At 38.5% G+C, this 21,330-nt stretch overlaps 1 long non-coding RNA gene across 1 annotated transcript; it reads right to left on the bottom strand.

The window, feature by feature from the left end:
• Positions 1-2,887: 2,887 nt before the first annotated feature.
• Positions 2,888-14,581, bottom strand: LOC126183529 (uncharacterized). The gene is made up of 4 exons (XR_007536763.1): positions 10,143-14,581; positions 9,171-9,306; positions 8,662-8,854; positions 2,888-4,627 (listed from the first exon to the last, which is right to left on the bottom strand). It is a non-coding gene; the product is annotated as an uncharacterized LOC126183529 (long non-coding RNA).
• Positions 14,582-21,330: the final 6,749 nt, after the last annotated feature.

Genomic DNA, 21,330 nt, shown 5'->3' with positions numbered 1-21,330 from the left:
TAGTAGCACTGTTGAAAGTCAATGTACACTCAATTATGATACTAACCACTGTAATCACTTCAATTATGAGTGTGACAACCACAGCTAAGAGGCTCCTCTACTGCATCTTTACTTTATGACATCTCCTGTTTAAAGAAAACGTTTAATTAGTTCATATTTTACTGTCTGTCTACACAGTATTAGAGAAAATATCATAAGCTGAAGGAGAGAAGAAAAAGAAAAATAAGAAGAAGAGGGAGGAGGAGGAGGAGCAGGAGGAGAATAAAGAAAAGTTAATGAAATATTTGAAATGTCACTTACACGCAAAGCTTGCACAGCCGACTAAGCAGAAACATTTATTTATCTTATGAATGGAGGACATTGTGCAACCTAGTAGAATAATTTGTAACAGAAACAGTTTTGTATCCTCTTCTTGTCCAGTAACTGGAATTTAAATTCTTCCTTACTGATCAATTTGGGATCACTAAAATAAATTTAAGAAATCCTGACTAAAGTATTTCAATGTCACTGTGATTAATTAATGCACAACTTTGTCTACTTATCTCAAGACTGTCACTTAACTAATGTGTGTGTGTGTGTGTGTGTGTGTGTGTGTGTCGGGAGGGGGGGGGGGGGGTTCAGTTCTAGAGAAACCTCATTTAGTTCGACAAAGACAAGAGACTAACTACTTATGTTCACTCTGGATAAGGTGAGTTACTTAATTCTGGTGCAGTTCTTGAGTGGCAATGAGATAGCACTTGTACCACATGGCATTGTTTAATGGTGTAATTGGTGAGGTGTAGCAAGAGCTGTGCGTAAAGTGACCACAAACAAGAGGGAAGATGCTCACTCCTGCTACTATGCATCTTAAAAATACTAGGGTGTAAAATGGCACACATCTATAATACCTACTGCCAGCGTCCCATGAAATGTCACTGCTACCTACATTGTTACTCTAGCTGTCAATAGTGCTGTTAGCCTGTACATTGACAATCAACCATTCTGTCATTGTGTCAACAGTCACTCCTCTTCAGATATATGATTGTGACCATAGTGACAGACGTACTTGACCTTATAATAGGAAACTGTTCTTTTACATTTCTAATGTGACTGTAACACTCCACTTTTGTAAATGACATTTCACTGCTGTGCAAATTAGATTGATTGCATTTAATTAAGATTTAAGTAAGAAGGAAATGCAAAAAAAACTGATTGCTCATGCACGGAAAGGGTAGCATCAATTTTCAATGTTCCAAATCTTTCTTTATTGGTTTCAGTAAGAGACTATCGTTCTCCTTTTTACACAGCTTCACAAAACAGATTACATTTTCATGAAATACTTTAAACTAATTCATCATTCTGAAAAGAAAAGGCAGATGGTGTATTAACTTTTGATGTTATAATAAGAATAATCACAATATTTCATCCCAGACTTAAATATTAACAATCAAGTTTGGTGCAGACCCATACTCAAAATAATAGCACTCCTACCCCAGAAACCTTTCTTCATATTGCTCCAAAAAATTAGGAGAGAGTGTAGCAAGTGTACATTAGGCTCAGTAATGTATATCACAGACCTCTCACTGTTACTGCACCTTTCAATGGCTTGGAAATATTGCAACCAACTTCTTGAACTTTCTCACCATGCATGGACAGCACGTGTGGCCGCACATGTACGTCGATTCGTTGACCATACACTCTATTATCTACCCCCCCCCCCCCCCCCCCCGGTCCCAAGGTCGCCATGGCGCCTGTGGTGCTGAGATAGTTGGCTTTTCAAGCCGGCTATCTGGGCCAGCACCCATGCCAGCAAAAGGTTGGCGACAGAAAGAAATCGCGCGTAATCGGTCACAGCCATTTGTGCCATGCACTATATAAAGGGGTATGTTAGGCTGAAATTCCTTTGGCTGAAATTCCTGTTGATAGACCATTTTTGTACATGACTCCGTCTGAATTCGATTTATAGCCAAATGGTAGTAGAATTGTTCACTGTTCAACAAAAGTAATTGCCCGATATCCTAGCATTGCTTTTCCTACCAATTCCAGTAAAACAGAACTTGCAACTTTAAATCAAAATGAAAATATATTACTAGTGTGGGTATTAATTTAAAAATACCAGGTGTTAACGTAAAGCCTACTGCATTTGGTAACTCAGCTCCTATGGAAACAACTAGTATAGACCATAAACATGATTTTTCGCCTATTTGGAAATCATGGTATGGGTATAAAAATGATGAGGGTGACTTTTTAACTACAGTTCCTGCACATCAATTTGGGCAACCCATTAACTTAAAATACTATTATGCGTGTGTAACAAGTACAAAAGAAAAAGGACTACACAATTGGGGTTGGAAATGTGTACAATCATGTGTTTCCGAGGTAGATGCAGATGCTTGTACTGGCAGTATTATTGTTAATTACGAATACAAACCTACTTTAGGTTTTCTTAAAATCCCAAAACCAGCTAATATTGATATTTTCCCAATAACATCTACTGCTCAGGGTGTACCTCATTGGTACACAATCAATGATGATAAGCACTCCACTCCATTCGTAACATGTGATAATTTTTCTTCAACACCATTTGGACCAGCACAAATTCATGAACAATTAGTAGGAGCTATTTCTCCAGTAACAAAGACTGATTCATCTGGATATAATAACTTAATAGAAAAAGCTGTTATTGCTTCTGCTGGGTATATTAGACTTCATGATACCAATGTTCAGCCGAGTCTTCATGTAGGCAGATAGCTGAATGTTCTGTATACTCAGATGGTTTAGAAACTCATTATCCTCACGCAAATGTACCAAATGTTCAAGTTTCTGATATTATATATATGTCTAATGTAGAAAGGACTGAGGAATCGTCAGTGTACAAGGGTCAATATGAAATAAAACAAGTGTAATATTTATTTTGTATAATGTAATATTTTATTTACCTTTGTAAACAAGTTATTGAAAATATATCTATTTCAAAATTACAATTGGTTTTCATTTAATATTCCACATTATACATTTGTAATAAGCTGAAAAAAGCTAAGGGATAAGGCTTTTTTGTTGCATTTTTCAAATCTTCAAATCTACGCCACCTTACAGTTTTCACACGAATATCCTTAAAATCAGGGTGGCTGCAAACTACAGGTTGACTGTTTGAAATTAATAAAAGTGGTGTCCTCCTTAAAATTGCATCGCCTTTATACTTCACTCTAATGTTACAAGAAATTCCCTCGCACACTTTTTTAAAATCTTCTAAGGCTCCTTCTTCAATACTAATTTCATTGCCAACAATTAATCTTCTATTAACAGCATCTTGCATTGGGAATTGATTTGTTTTGTTATTACATCTACCTATATGACCAACATTAAGAGCGAAATATACAAAGCAATCAAAGAACCAATTTTTACCACTATTTGGAGGACCCACAATACACAAAGTGTTTAACTTTTTTGACTGTACATAATTATCATTACTCCACTAATACAATCCATTCTTATTGAACCATGAAACTAAATTTAACAAAAATTCTGTAGCTTTATCATTGTCATCTTCACATTGGAATAATAGAATTTTGTTTAACCAGGTTAAAGAATCACTCAAAGTATAACATTCCCATACATTGTTAGAGGTAGCATAAAATATACTATCCTGTGATCCAGAACATAAAAGTGATTCAATTCCCCTAAGATCTAAATCGTTAATGGTTTTCTTGTATAACTCTAATCCCATATCAAAAAATCTTTTAAATTTAGGATCAATAAAACTCATGAAGTAACCATGATCAATTGGAAACACATTTGTAATGTTCTCAGGTGGTATACAATTGTACTGAATTATTACGGAAAGAACCTGGCACGCGATTGTTGTCGGGTTGCACCCTTTTCCTGTAATGATCTGTTTGCGTCTCGAATGAGACTGTTTACATGGTGCATTATTTGCATGCCTCTGTTCGCTGTCACCATCAGATCGACTACTTTCCCCTTCCAGTATTGTTTGGTATCCTGAGAGGCAACTTTCCCATCATACAATTTCAGCTGGATAAGGTAGTCTTTTAATGGCTCCTCTAATCCAAATTTGTCCACGGCCATACCCCTTTTGCACATAGAGGTATAACAGTACATTGAGCCAGTCGATGTCTGACATTGCTGCAATTGCTCTTTTCCGTCTGTGGAGCTTCTTAATTCCGGAGGAAATAAATGCATCATTTCGGAACCAACATCTGCATCTCCTCGAGGAATAGACACAGTCATGAATGACGTGGAAGTGGTCTCCGTCTTCTCTCCAGAAGAGAATTTCTCCAGGATATCTTTTCAAGCACTCAGTAAGTTTGCTATGCAAGATGTCAGCATCTCCCGGTCTTTCTGTGACAATGACGTCACTGTAGTACCACCTGGTAGAGACCTCACATAACTTAATAAATCCTGTAAACCATGGGAACATGAGTAGGAAGTCATGTTCATATTTTGTCAAACAGTTCATGGTTATATTCTAGCATGTTAACAAAGCTCCATCGTCTTCTCCCAGTGATGATAGGATACTCGTTACCAGGTATGTGAGGAGCTTCAGGGATGGTTTCTTCACTTCGGCTTCCAGCATCGTCCACATCACATCAAGGTTAACAATTCCACTATGTGTTCCGTTTTCAGAATTCTGCAAACAAATAATCAAACATTAACTCATCATCTCCATCAGAATCAGAAACTGCACCTAGACGACCTCCACAACGTACACGATGAAATAGTGGGGTGTTTGCACAAAATGAGCACCAATAATTATATTTATTTACAATGGGTGGTGCAATACACCTTCCACAACTTCCAAAGGATTAACAACTAGTGATATGTTGTCAACACAAAACATTTTATAAATCAGATCTCTGGGTCGTACAGAAAGCATTTCATTTACACACCGCTCACAAATATTTATTCTCCATCTTGAATTCTTCAAGTATGAATTATTGATCTTAATACAATAATACTGCACACTTATTTTAAAAACACTGTTAAAGAAATTGAAAGGCTCTATATCACTCATTGCTAATACACATAATTCATTCCAAGGTTTCCTTTCTGAATTACGAAACTTTCTTCCAAACATAGAAGCTTCTATTACAATTTCTCGCAACATAGGTACATTTTCTGAGTTGTCAAAAGTATAATCTGGTGATAAACGATAACGTGAAAGAATGTAACGGATTTTTTCATTTCCAAAATGTAAAATAATATCCTCTTTCAACAGATCCGGAATATTTAAGTCAATTGAATGGAGAGCATTGTCCAGGTGTCCTATTATTACAAATCTGCTCAATTTGTACAAAGTAGACACCATTTCGTACTGTATTTACGAAAAATTCACTAAGTGCAGGTTCGGCGAGGTCAGAGGTAGACGCAGTGTTCAGTACATTGTCAGATGGCAAGGACATATACAGTAATCAAGACAAATAAAGCCATTTATGATCAGCAACATGAAAACATTTGACTTCTTAAGTTGGACAAACATAAGCCTCATTAGGACGAGGAGAGTTTAAATGAAACTGAGGCCTGGAAAGGAATCCCTATTTTGAGAAATGGTGTACAAGTACAGAACATCAAGAAAAGGCAGCTATCTACTCTAGACGTTAGAAGCCACAGCTGTGAAGAAAAGAAGAAAGATCTGACTGAAATATTGCAGTATCTCATATAATGACCACAAAGTTTTACAATAGCAGAATGAACTTTTACAATCTTTTCACGAGCAATGAATATGGCAATTAACGGCTTTTTATTGCATTTCCACTTTCAGTAAGTTTTCCATACTACTACAATACAATGTTTGTAATTTTCTTTGGAAACTAGATACATACTATGCTTATTTTCAAATAAAACATATTCATAATTAAATTATGACCAGTAATTAAACAGTATACTTAAAACTCACTATCCTCAAGTTCACGATTTTGGCACTTGGAGCATTTCAAATTTCATGTCTTCTATTTCCAAATTAATAGTGTGGTTTACATCAGCCTCGTACTTCATAACTTTTTATACACGATTCACTCAATGTTTTCTGAATGCAGTAACAAAAGTGATGCGAATACGGAGGCATCCCCAGAGGTCTGAATCAGTTCCTTCCCCACCAGACAAAACCTGCATGTGGCTAATGCGCATGCTGATGCCATAGCTACTGCTAGATATGACCAACTACATCAAATACACAAGAGAAAAATAGCACTACATTAATTCCACTGTAGAGGCTTTCTGATAGGCAGTTATGTTTTATTTATTACTACCAACTAGCATTTATTACTAAATGGATTTGGGACCCACATTACATCGCGTATTTTTATAGCTTATTCAGAAGCATCCAAACTTGACCTCCACTCCTAATTTTCCCCCCGTTACCAAGTATCAATGGAAGAGTTTACACAGTACTGGAATTCAGTCATTGTAACCACATTATTGGAGTATTTAAATAACATGTGGAGCTCAGAGATTACAACTGTTGCAATAAATGCATTACAATGCTTCAGATCATTGCAAAAAGCACAACACAGACAATTTGCCACTAACAACCACCAACAGTAATGACCCTTCAAACAGTGGAATCCAAATGTGTAGCTTACAGTGTGTGATGATGCAATCAAGACAAACAATCAGTGTATGTATATATGGGAGAACTTACTTTTTTCCGATTTTGTGTTTCCCTATAGTGAAATAAAAAAGGTGCAGCAATAATGATCATGGTCAAGTTCTTAACCGATTCCATTCTATTATTCTACCAATGAAAACAAACTCCTTCCACATTTAATCGTCTTCATGGTCTGCTATTCAATTTGTTATACTACATTCATGATTTTTATCTGCAGTAGGCTTAGGGTTACTTTCTGACTCCTGAGGGACAATATACAATAATTTCATTCACTGCTTCCCCTTGCACAATTTCCTGACACCCCCCCCCCCCCCCTCCCTCCTCCCCTGTAAACTTGCACATTGCAGAATTCTATGATGTTGTCCATTCAAGGCATTGTAGGTATATTTACACATGATTTATTTACCTTGACAGGCTGAATTATCACAATTTGAATAATCAGTTATGATACACTGTAGCTGAAATACTGTAGCAATGTTTCCCAATCACCCCGTCTCACTGACAAAATCTTGCACTTAATTTACAAGAACTGCACATCATTGCCACTATGTGTCACATCAATCATTATTTTCATCATTGTCTTCCAATGCATATTGTATTACTGAACACAATTACAGCAACTTCAGCTCCTCATGACCAATAACATGACTGTCACAACTGAAGTAGTCACCTGTAACATGTATTCACTGATTGTTCTGTTCATTATGCTGGAGCAAATTTACAATTAATTTTACAGAACAGTCAGTGGAAGTACGATTTATTTCCTCTTACTTGTACAACCACTGTCACCAGATTCTGGGGCTAATACAGACACCTGTGTGGAGTAAGTATCACACACTTGCACAAGTACAAAAAATTCAACTATTTCCTGTTCTGAAAACTCTATGTGGATAAGTTTATGTTATATTCACTTAGCACACACTGTCCATGGTTTTATGTCCTCTGCTGTCTCAGTCAATGGGTTCCAATCCCTTTGGCGCAGCATCAGTGAAAATATTGCAACATGGTATCTCTCAATTTTTAATGCCTGGGGCTAATACAGACACCTGTGTGGAGTAAGTATCACACACTTGCACAAGTACAAAAAATTCAACTATTTCCTGTTCTGAAAACTCTATGTGGATAAGTTTATGTTATATTCACTTAGCACACACTGTCCATGGTTTTATGTCCTCTGCTGTCTCAGTCAATGGGTTCCAATCCCTTTGGCGCAGCATCAGTGAAAATATTGCAACATGGTATCTCTCAATTTTTAATGCCTGGGGCTAATACAGACACCTGTGTGGAGTAAGTATCACACACTTGCACAAGTACAAAAAATTCAACTATTTCCTGTTCTGAAAACTCTATGTGGATAAGTTTATGTTATATTCACTTAGCACACACTGTCCATGGTTTTATGTCCTCTGCTGTCTCAGTCAATGGGTTCCAATCCCTTTGGCGCAGCATCAGAATAAACTTGGCTGAAATGCCAACGGTCAATGACTTGCCACTAACAAAGTATGGTGTACGGGAAGGAATAAGATTTTTTATCTTCCCAAAAGACAGATAATGAAAATGTGTAGGATCAACAGGAATAAACAAATATACAGCAACTAATCTTCAGTATAAAAAATGCTCACAAAAAGGGCCCCCAAGGGATATACATACCACCATAGCTCTTCGTCCTAAATCACAAAAATATGATTATCAAAAAATATAGTACACTGCTCATAATTCTTATATGACACAGAAACATACCAACTTTGCTTAAAAAACATGCGAAAGGGTTAAATAACTTTTAGAACAGCTTGCCTACTACTTCACTGATTACACTCCAACATTATAATTTAATAAAAGTCGGGAAACAATTTAAGGGCATATATAAACAAAATTCTTGTTTACTAGTGAATAGCACCAGTATAAATCTGTTCTAACAATGTTCAATTGTAAATAGATGTGAAAAATGTATGGTGTAAAATTAAAAGTGTAATTTGCTGCATACAAGAGGTATGTTAAAAACAAAATTACACCAGCAATTCATGAATCAAAAAGTAACATGCACCAAATATACATACCTAGCACATGCCTCATATGTATACCACATGTTAGTGTGCAATGGGGAACTATTGCAGAACTTCCTTGAACTCTGGAATTTCAAATAAAATTTTTCCGGTCATCTGTCGTCCTTGTTCATTGGAAACCATTTACTGTAGTGCAACAACTACAGCTAAGACACTCCCCCACTGCATCCGCACTCTACAACATCCCCTGCTTAAAGAAAAAGTTTAATTAGTTTATATTTTATTATCTAACAGACTATTACAGTATTGGAGCAAATATCATAAGCTGCTAGAGGGAAGAAGAAGAAGAAGAAGAAGAAGAAGAAGAAGAAGAAAGGGGGGAGAGGAAGAAAATACAGAAATGTTAATAAAATATTTTAAAAACTGTCACTTATTATATGCAAAGCTCATACAGCTGACTAAGCAGCAACTTTTCACTGATCTTATGGAAAGATCATATTATGCAGCCTATTAAAATTTTTAAAATAGACAGTTTTGTATCCACCTCTTGTCCAATAACTGACCTTAGAAATTGTGTGGAATGTCAATTGTTGCTTGTTGATCAGTTTGGGATCACTATAAAGAATGTAGGAAATCCTGACTGAAGTACTACAATATCACTGTAATTTATTAATGCACAGCTTTCTCCTGTTATCCCTCCTGCAAAACAGAAATTAAAAACTTACGTTACTTTAAAGGCACATAGATGAGCCTACAAAACAACTGGTAGTTTCATTAACTATCAAAATTTGCCTCCCTCTCAAGACTATTAGTTACAAGTGTGTGTGTGTGTGTGGGGGGGGGGGGGGTGAGGGAGTGGGGGAGGGGTGAGAGTTCCACTCCAGTTCTACAGAAACTTCATTCAATTTGACAAATACAATAAATCAACAACTTCTCTTCACTCTGGGGATGGGATGATACGGAGGATTACCTAATTCTGGTGCAATACAGGACAGGCACTGAGATAGCACTTGTAACACATGGCATTATTTGATATTGTCAACCAAATAATATAAATATGGCACTACACTGATTCCACCGTAGAGGCTTTCTGATAGGGAGTTATGTTTTATTTATTACTACCAACTAGCATTTCAGTGGATGTATATATGGAAGAACTTACTTTTTTCCGATTTTGTGTTTCCCTATAGTGAAATAAAAAAGGTGCAGCAATAATGATCATGGTCAAGTTCTTAACCGATTCCATTCTATTATTCTACCAATGAAAACAAACTCCTTCCCCATTTAATCGTCTTCATAGTTTGCTATTCAATTTGTTATACTACATTCATGATTTTTATCTGCAGTAGGCTTAGGGTTACTTTCTGACACCTGAGGGACAATATACAATAATTTCATTCACCGCTTCCCCTTGCACAATTTCCTGACCCTCTCCCCCCCCCCCCCCCTCCTCTCCTGTAAACTTGCACATTGCAGAATTTTATGATGTTGTCCATTCAAGGCATTGTAGGTATATTTACACATGATTTATTTACCTTGATGGCATTTCCTCCTTTTCCTCCTTTAGGTAAGGTGAACAGGTCCATAGTAGGCTATGTTTTTCATGCTGAAAATACATTCACATCAATATTAACTACTTTCTAACATTGAATGCATCAATAAGTATAACAAACTGCAGTGCAATAAAGGAGTAGAAAATATCAAAGAGACTACATCTATTCCTTCCAAAAATACAGGCCATGTGAAAAAACAGTGATTTACAAACTTCAAGGACACCTCAGTTCTTCAACTTTTTGTAATCAAATTCCTCTTCTTAAAAAGTGCTCCAATGAACCTAAATTTTTCACATAATGTTCAAATCAGCATCTCTTCATTCATTAATTCTTACAATTAAAATGTGTTGCACGGGATGTAGCAATTTTCTTAAAAGTTACAACCTGTTACAGTCATCTCTCATCATGAGGTCTGCAATTTACCATTTTTCATTCTTCTTCTTCGAGGTCAAGAATAAGCCAGTTGATTTTGCCGAGCACAGGAAAAAAGTTATGACCTAAAAAGCCTTTATCATGACAGCAAGTTATTTTATTTTCTTTCTGCCATGTAGCAGTAATTCCACATTTGAGATGTTATGTGATTCTTTGTATCCACATATTTTTCAAAAAAAATCTTATATGCCAAGGACTTCAATTTGAACACAATTACATTATTTTCTGATATGTGAAGCTATTTCATCACTTCAAACTTCTGTTTAGTTAATTTTTCTTGTTATAATGTCACTGTTATTTTACAGTGCAACAATATTTTAGTGCAGTGTTGAAACTACTGTGGAAGATTACATGCTTTTCAAATGACACTCAATTTGGTCTGTATTCTCATATGCTCTTTAAATTCCACCTTGTTTGGCTCATATAGACATAATATAAGAATGTTGACAACAACAGCAGTATTTATTACAGGAGCACCAACAACTCGATGCCGATATTGAATAAAATTCAGTGCTGTTAGGTAACCTCAAAGTTGCACATTGTCAGCTCCAGGTAGCCTCACACCTGAAACATGCAAAGAAGGTGCACACTAATGCAATACAACAGCCACAAGCATAATAAAACTGCTTTTGAAATAACCATTACACAAATAATATGCTGATCTGCCTTTTTGGGCAAAGCCTTGTACGATTAACAAGTGATATGCCAAAAAGTTCCTAACGTCCTTTCATGCATGGCAAGTGTGCAACATGGCATTACACAGTAAGTGGGAATCGAGATGGAATCAGACTTGAGAACCATGTTACAGTAACCAAAGGCAAGTGGCAGCATAGTTACAGCAGTCAATATGAGTGGACATGTACACACTGTAGTATCTGGTGACAGGCTGAATTATCACAATTTCAATAATCAGTTATGATACACTGTAGCTGAAATACTGTAGCAATGTTTCCCAATCACCCCGTCTCACTGACAAAATCTTGCACTTAAATTTATAAGAACTGCACATCATTGCCACTATGTGTCACATCAATCATTATTTTCATCATTGTCTTCCAATGCATATTGTATTACTGAACACAATTACAGCAACTTCAGCTCCTCATGACCAATAACATGACTGTCACATCTTCAATACATCAAACTCTGTGCAAAAACACTCATTCTTCTGACAGGTGGGTGTCAAATGTATATAGCAGATGCTACTATATGTTCTGCTCACATGCTTAAAGCCTTACCTCAAATACATATTAACTGCCTCAGCCTCTAACCACACTGGCTATCACACCACACGAAATGCACTTAAGTCACCACAACGAAATTTTGACTCTGATACACAACACATTAAATTTGTGTCCATCATAGAGTAGGAGACAGTACCTTTGCATCAAGCTAACATTAACTCATATTATATTGTGTACTGAAACATTTGGGTCATCCACATTTCATTCACAATGTTTTCTTGCCTGTGGTAAAAGCAAATTTTTTCACACACTTCCACAAGACTAAAAAATGTGTCTCCTGTTACAAACAGTCAATATACTGTCACATGAAGAACAAACCAAATCACATCACATCACATCACATCACATCACATCACATCTAGTGTTTTCTTCGACATTTTAAAACTGATGCTTTCACAATGTGTCACAATATGATAAGAATGTTGTATGATCTAAGGTTTTCCCGGCGTACAGAAATCTTGAATATTTCTCGGGTATTCAGCCAGGTAGCATCATCCAAAAGGTGCAATAGTTCAGCAAGCAATAGTTCACCAAGAACTCCTTTAGATGGCAAGAAGTCGGCTTGCTGAACTATTGCGCCTTTTGGATGATGCTACCTGGCTGAATACCCGAGAAATTTTCAAGAATGATGTACTTCATTTTTCATGGAACACACTCCCAGCCTGCATCCCCACAAAAACAATATTCTGTAAATGCTCAAGATATTCCATGTAGACATTCACTGTGCAATTCAAACGTGTCATGTGATGTTCACACTGTTTCACTGCCAATGTTCACCAATAGGCGGGTCCCACTACACTGTATCTATTAAACTTGTTCTAGGAAAAGTGTTGGTAACCTTGATTTTGACCCAGTCACGTGCTGTTCGTATTTGTGCTATTTATTTCCCAAAACACAAGAAATCTGAGATGCATCACTAACTGTTCTGTCTGCTGCATCACAACACATTACACCTGTGTGTATTGTTTGCTTTTGGCATATTATGAATGGAAGTAAAGAAACGGCCTTTTACCCCAACCTGCTCAAAACAATGAAGTAAACAATTTCAATGAACTCACAATTACACTGTTGGAAGTCCCCATTTAAATACTGATCACTCTGGCTTCTACTACTGTACTCTGACAGATCATAAATGACAGTTCTGTAGCTCATATGGTTAAGGTATTTAAAATTAAATACGGTTTCAGCTTCATAACGTCCATAAAATTAACAGACACTTAACACAATACACGAAATGAAAATGACCTCTTGCCACAACTAAGTCTCGCCAAGTACTATCACTTTTATTATACTGACTGTAAACTTATCATGTGTGAAGATCCTGAGGTTTCACATCTAATTACTTACATTGGTATCCACTAATGCATATCACTTATACTTTCAATACACACAGTGGTGTATCTGCACACTGTAACTACCTACGACATTCATAAGCCTCTAGAAGGAGCTTCAATTTAAATAACCTCACTGGCTCACGTGACATTAAGATAATAGCAGGCTGTCTATCATCTATCTGTATAGTTCCACCACACACTGGATGTCCTCTAAATCCTTAAGAGTTTGAAGCAGTAAAGAATAGCAAAACAGAAATGTGGTCATACAGAACTTTCACACACATTCTCCCGAAATTTTGTAGTTCATTACCCCTTTACACAAATAATAAAAGTACATTTACTCTGACACAGTAACAACCCGGGCAATTCCTTTCTTACGCGCTTACCTACTTCTAATCTACAGGAAATAAATGAATGGCACAGTCAAATATTTCAACTCCAAAAGAAAAATTCCTGAGCCAGTTAATCAAGTCACATGCTTAGGAATGCAAGTTAAGATTACACCTGCCAACCTCGACTGAATTCGGATCAAGTATGCTTTCTCCAAGTTGTCTCTGCAACCAGCGACCACAAGGTCTGCCAATGACAGTGGAATTTCGAAGTACTAACCATATATTCGTGTTTGTTCCTTCAAAAGGAATCACATGCAAGAACCCTCAACTTAACGCTCCACACGCAAGTCTCATCTGATCGGATCAAACATGTTCCTCCCACACTATCTGTGTCCCACCATGAGGTCACCAGAGACAATGGAATTTTGAAGTACCCACCATATATTCGAGCTTGTCTCTTCAAAAGAAATCACATGCAAGAAACATCAACTTAAATCTTCACACGCACGTCTAATCTGATTCAGGTCAAACACGCTCCTCCCACACTATCTGTGCAGTCTCCAACTGTGAGGTCATGGGAAGCAATGGAATTTTGAAGTACACACTACAATTTGGTTTTTGTCCCTTCAAAAGAAATCACATGCACAAAACTTCAACTTAAATCTCCACACACAAGTCTCATCTGATACAGTTCAAACACACTTCTCCGACACTACCTGTGCAGTCTCCAATCATGAGGTCATGGGAGGCAATCGAATTATGAAGTACTCACTATATATTCATTTTTCTCCCTTCAAAAGAAATCACACATAAGAAACCTCAACTTCAATCTCCACACGCAAGTCCTATCTGATTCAGATCAAACACCATCCTCCCACACTATCTGTGCTGTCTCGAACCATGAGGTAACCGGAGACCATATGATTTCGAAATACTAACCATATATTCCTGTCTGTCCCTACAAAAGTAATCACATGCAAGACACCTCAACTTAAATCTCCATATGCAAGTCTCATCAGATTCAGATCAAACACGCTTCTCCCACACTACCTCTGCAGTCACCGACGATGAGGTCATGTGAGACAATGGAATTTCGAAGTACTCATGAGATTTCGAATTTTTCGTTTCAAAAGAAATCATGCGCAAGGCACCTCAACTTTAATCTCCACATGCAAGTCTCATCTGATTCAGATCAAACACCTTCCTCCCACACTACCTGTGCAGTCTCTGACGATGAGGTAACCGGATACAATTTAATTTTGAAGTAAGAACCATATATTCCTGTCTGTCCCTTCAAAAGAAATCACATGCAAGACACCTCAACTAAAATCTCCACACGAAATTCTCATCTGATTCAGATCAAACACGCTTCTCCCACACTAGCCGTGCAGTGACCGACGATGAGGTCACATGAGACAATGGAATTTCTAAGTACTCACCATATATTGTGTTTGCCTTTTCAAAATAAATCAAATGCAAGACACTTCAATTTAAATCTCCACACGCAAGTCTCATCTGATTCAGATCAAACACCCTCATCCCACACTATCTGTGCTGTCTCCGACCATGAGGTAACCGGATACAATTTCATTTTGCAGTACTAACCATATATTCCTGTCCGTCCCTTCAAAAGAAGTCACATACAAGACACCGCAATTTAAATCTCCACACGCAAGTCTCATCTGATTCAGATCAAACACCTTCCTCCCACACTATCTGCGCAGTCTCCGACCATGAGGTAACCGGAGACAATTTAATTTCGAAGTACTAACCATATATTCCTGTCTGTCCCTTCGAAAGAAATCAAATGCAAGACACCTCCACTGAAATCTCCATATGCAAGTCTCATCTGATTCAGATCAAACACGCTTCTCCCACACTACCTGTGCAGACACCGACGATGAGGACATAGGGGGCAAGAGAGTTTTGAAGTACTCACTGTATATTCATTTTTCTCCCTTGAAAAGAAATCTCACGTCTGAAACCTCAACTTAAATCTCCACACGCAAGTCTCATCTGATTCAGATCAAACACCCTCCTCCCACACTATCTGTGCAGTCTCCAACCATGAGGTAATCGGATACAATATAATTTCGAATTACTAACCATATATTCCTGTCTGTCCCTTCGAAAGAAATCAAATGCAAGACACCTCCACTGAAATCTCCACACGCAAGCCTCATCTGATTCAGATCAAACACCTTCCTCCCACACTACCTGTGCAGACTCCGACCATGAGGTAACCGGATACAATTTATTTTTCGAAGTACGAACCATATATTCCTGGCAGTCCCTTCAAAAGAAATCACAAGCAAGACACCCCAACTAAAATTTCCACACACAAGTCTCATTTAAAACACCCTCCTCCCACACTATCTGTGCAGTCTCTGACCGTGAGGTAACAGGAGACAAATTAATGTCGTAGTACTAACCTTATATTCCTGCCTGCCCCTTCAAAAGAACTCACATGCAAGAAACCTCAACTTAAATTTCCAGACACAAGTCTCATCTGATTCAGGTCAACGACACTACTCGCACACTACCTGCGCAGCCACTGACGATGAGGCCATGGGAGGCAATGGAATTTTGAAGTACTCACTATATATTCGTTTTTCTACCTTCAAAAGAATTCTCACGCCTGAAACCTCAACTTAAATCTCCACACGCAAATCTCATCTGATTCAGATCAAACACCCTCCTCCCACACTATCTGTGCAGTCTCGAACCATGAGGTAACCGGAGACAAATTAATATCGAAGTACTAACCATATATTCCTGACTGTCCCTTCAAAAGAAATCACATGCAAGGCACCTCAACTTAAATCTCCACACGCAAGTCTCATCTGATTCAGGTGAAACAAGCTTCTCCCACACTACCTGTGCAGTCACTGACGATGAAGCCATGGGAGGCAATGGAATTTTGAAGTACTCACTATATATTCATTTCTGTCCCTCCAAAAGAAATCACACGCAAAAAACCTGAAATTAAATCGCCACACACAATTCTCATCTGATTCAGATCAAACACCCTCTTCCCACACTATCTGTGCAATCTACGATCATGAGGTAACCGGAGACAAATTAATTTTGAAGTACTAACCATGTATTCCTGACTGTCCCTTCAAAAGAAATCACATGCAAGGCACCTCAACTTAAATCTCCTCACGCAAGTCTCATCTGATTCAGATCAAACACGACTCTCCCACACTACCTGTGCAGACACCAACGATGAGGCCATGGGAGGCGATGGAATTTTGAAGTACTCAAAATACATTCATTTTTCTACCTTCAAAAGAAATCTCACGTCTCAAACCTCAACTTAAATCTCCACACGCAAGTCTCATCTGATTCAGATCAAACACGCTTCTCCCACACTACCTGTGCAGTCACCGACGATGAGGTCACCTGAGACAATGGAATTTCGAAGTACTCACCATATATCGTGTTTGTCTTTTCAAAATAAATCAAATGCAAGACACCTCAATTTAAACCTCCACACGCAAGTCTCATCTGATTCAGATCAAACACCCACCTCCCACACCATCTGTGCATTCTCCGACCATGAGGTAACCGGATACTATTGCATTTTGCAGTACTAACCATATATTCCAGTCTGTCCCTTCAAAAGATATCACACCCAAGAAACATCAACTTAAATCTCCACTCGCAAGTCTTATCTGATTCAGATCAAACACCTTCCTCCCACACTATCTGTGCTTTCTCCATGAGGTAACCGGAGACAAATTAATTTTGAAGTACTAACCATGTACTCCTGACTGCCCCTTCAAAAGAAATCACATGCAAGGCACCTTAATTTAAAACTCCACATGCAAATCTCACTTGATTCAGATCAAACACGCTTCTCCCACACTACCTGTGCAGTCACTGACGATGCCGCAAAGGGAGGCAATGGAAATTTGACGTACTCACTTTAAATTCGTTTTTCTTCCTTCAAAAGAAATCTCATGCCTGAAACCTCAACTAAAATCTCCACACGCAAGTCGCATCTGATTCAGATGAAACAAGTTCCTCCCACACTACCTGTGCAAATTTTCATTTTTCAGTACTAACCATATATTCCTGTCTGTCCCTTCAAAAGAAGTCACATGCAAGACACCAGAATTTATATCTCCACACGCAAGTCTCATCTGACTCAGATCAAACACGCTCTTCCCACACTACCTGTGCAGTCACCTACGATGCTGCCATGGGAGGCAATGGAAATTTGACACACTCTCTTTAAATTCGTTTTCCTTCCTTCAAAAGAAATCTCACGCCTGAAACCTCAACTAAAATCTCCACACGCAAGTCTCATCTGATTCAGATCAAACACCTTCCTCCCAAACTACCTGTGCAGTCTCCGACCATGAGGTAACCGGATACAATTTAATTTCGAAGTACGAACCATATATTCCTGGCTGTCCCTTCAAAAGAAATCACATGCAAGACACCTTAACTAAAATTTCCACACACAAGTCTCATCTGATTCAGATCAAACACCCTCCTCCCACACTATTTGTGCAGTCTCCAACCATGAGGTAACCGGAGGCAAATTAATTTCGAAGTACTAACCATAGATTCCTGTTTGTCCTTTCAAAAGAAATCACATGCAAGAAACCTCAACTTAACACCTCCACACGCAAGTCTCATCTGATTCAGATCAAACACCCTCTTCCCACACTATCTGTGCAGTCTCCAACCATGAGGTAACCGGAGACAATTTAATTTCGAAGTACTAACCATATATTCCTGTCTGTCCCTTCAAAAGAAAACACATGAAAGACACCTCAACTAAAATCTCCACACGCAAGTCTCATCTGATTCAGATCAAACACGCATCTCCCACACTACCTGTGCAGTCACCGACGATGACGCCATGGGAGGCAATGGAATTTAAAAGTACTCACTTCATATTCGTTTTTCTCCCTTCAAAGGAAATTTCACGCCTGAAACCTCAACTAAAATCTCCACAAGCAAGTCTCATCTGATTCAGATCAAACACGCTTTTCCCACACTACTTGTGCAGTCACCGACGATGAGGTCACATGAGACAATGGAATTTCGAAGTACTCACCATTTATCGTGTTTGTCTTTTCAAACTAAATCATATGCAAGACACCTCAATTTAAATCTCCACACGCAAGTCTCATCTGATTCAGATCAAACACCCTCCTCCCACACTATCTGTGCAGTCTCCGACCATGAGGGAACGGGATACAATTTCATTTTGCAGTACTAACTATATATTCCTGTCTGTCCCTTCATAAGAAGTCACATGCAAGACACCGCAATTTAAATCTCCACACGCAAGTCTCATCTGATTCAGATCAAACACTCTTGTCCCACCCTATCTGTGCAGTCACCGACTATGAGGTCATGGGAAGGAATGGAATTTTGAAATACTTATTATATATTCATTATTGTCCCTTCAAAAGAAATCACACGCCTGAAACCTCAACTATAATCTCCACACGCAAGTCTCATCTGATTCAGATAAAAACACTCTCTTCCCACACTATCTGTCCAATCTTCGACCATGAGGTAACCAGAGACAATTTAATTTCGAAGTACTAACCATATATTCCTGTCTGTCCCTTCAAAAGAAAACACATGCAAGACACCTCAACTAAAATCTCCACATGCAAGTCTCCTCTGATTAAGATCAAACACGCTTCTCCCACACTACCTGTGCAGACACCGATGATGATGCCATGGGAGGCAATGGAATTTTGAAGTACTCACTTCATATTCGTTTTTCTCCCTTCAAAAGAAATCTCACGCCTGAAACCTCAACTAAAATCACAACACGCAAGTCTCATCTAATTCAGATCAAACACCTTCCACCCACCCTACCTGTGCAGTCTCCGACCATGAGGTAACCGGATACTATTTCATTTTTCAGTACTAACCATATATTCCTGTCTGTCCCTTCAAAAGAAATCACATGCAAGACACCTCAACTTAAATCTCCACACGCAAGTCTCATCTGATTCAGACCAAACACGCTTCTCCCACAGTACCTGTGCAGTCACTGATGATGAAGCCATTGGAAGCAATGGAATTTTGAAGTACTCACTATATATTCGTTTTTCTCCCTTCAAAGAAATCTCATGCCTGAAACCTCAACTTAAATCTCCACACGCAAGTCTCATCTGATTCAGATCAAACACCCTCCTCCCACACTATCTGTGCATTCTCCGACCATGAGGTAACCGGATACTATTTCATCTTGCAGTACTAACCATATATTCCAGTCTGTCCCTTCAAAAGATATCACATGCAAGAAACCTCAACTTAAATCTCCACTCGCAAGTCTTATCTGATTCAGATCAAACACCTTCCTCCCACACTATCTGTGCTTTCTCCATGAGGTAACCGGAGACAAATTAATTTTGAAGTACTAACCATGTATTCCTGACTGCCCCTTCAAAAGAAATCACATGCAAGGCACCTTAATTTAAAACTCCACACGCAAATCTCACTTGATTCAGATCAAACACGCTTCTCCCACACTACCTGTGCAGTCACTGACGATGCCGCAAAGGGAGGCAATGGAAATTTGACGTACTCACTTTAAATTCGTTTTTCTTCCTTCAAAAAAAATCTCATTGCTGAATCCTCAACTAAAATCTCCACACGCAAGTCGCATCTGATTCAGATGAAACAAGTTCCTCCCACACTACCTGTGCAAATTTTCATTTTTCAGTACTAACCATATATTCCTGTCTGTCCCTTCAAAAGAAGTCACATGCAAGACACCAGAATTTATATCTCCACACGCAAGTCTCATCTGATTCAGATCAAACACGCTCTTCCCACACTACCTGTGCAGTCACCTACGATGCTGCCATGGGAGGCAATGGAAATTTGACGTACTCTCTTTAAATTCGTTTTCCTTCCTTCAAAAGAAATCTCACGCCTGAAACCTCAACTAAAATCTCCACACGCAAGTCTCATCTGATTCAGATCAAACACTTTCCTCCCAAACTACCTGTGCAGTCGCTGACCATGAGGTAACCGGATAAAATTTAATTTCGAAGTACGAACCATATATTCCTGGCTGTCCCTTCAAAAGAAATCACATGGAAGACACCTTAACTAAAATTTCCACACACAAGTCGCATCTGATTCAGATCAAACACCCTCCTCCCACACTATTTGTGCAGTCTCCAACCACGAGGTAACCGGAGGCAAATTAATTTCGAAGTACTAACCATAGATTCCTGTTTGTCCTTTCAAAAGAAATCACATGCAAGAAACCTCAACTTAACACCTCCACACGCAAGTATCATCTGATTCAGATCAAACACCCTCTTCCCACACTATCTGTGCAGTCTCCAACCATGAGGTAACCGGATACTATTTCATTTTTCAGTACTAACCATGTATTCCTGTCTGTCCCTTCAAAAGAAATCACATGCAAACACCTCAACTTAAATCTCCACACGCAAGTCTCATCTGATTCAGATCAAACACGCATCTCCCACACTACCTGTGCAGTCACCGATGATGATGTCATGGGAGGCAATGGAATTTTGAAGTACTCACTTCATATTCGTTTTTCTCCCTTCAAAAGAAATCTCACGCCTGAAACCTCAACTAAAATCACCACACGCAAGTCTCATCTAATTCAGATCAAACACCTTCCACCCACCCTACCTGTGCAGTCTCCGACCATGAGGTAACCGGATACAATTTAATTTCGAAGTACTAACCATATATCCCTGTCTGTCCTTTCAAAAGAAAACACATGCAAGACACCTCAACTAAAATCTCCACACGCAAGTCTCATCTGATTAAGATCAAACACGCTTCTCCCACACTACCT

Source organism: Schistocerca cancellata, chromosome 4, assembly GCF_023864275.1.
Source record: "Schistocerca cancellata isolate TAMUIC-IGC-003103 chromosome 4, iqSchCanc2.1, whole genome shotgun sequence".
Classification (NCBI taxonomy): domain Eukaryota; kingdom Metazoa; phylum Arthropoda; class Insecta; order Orthoptera; family Acrididae; genus Schistocerca; species Schistocerca cancellata.
The sequence above is the reverse complement of the archived record's forward strand: the minus strand, read 5'-3'. Positions and strand labels throughout refer to the sequence as shown.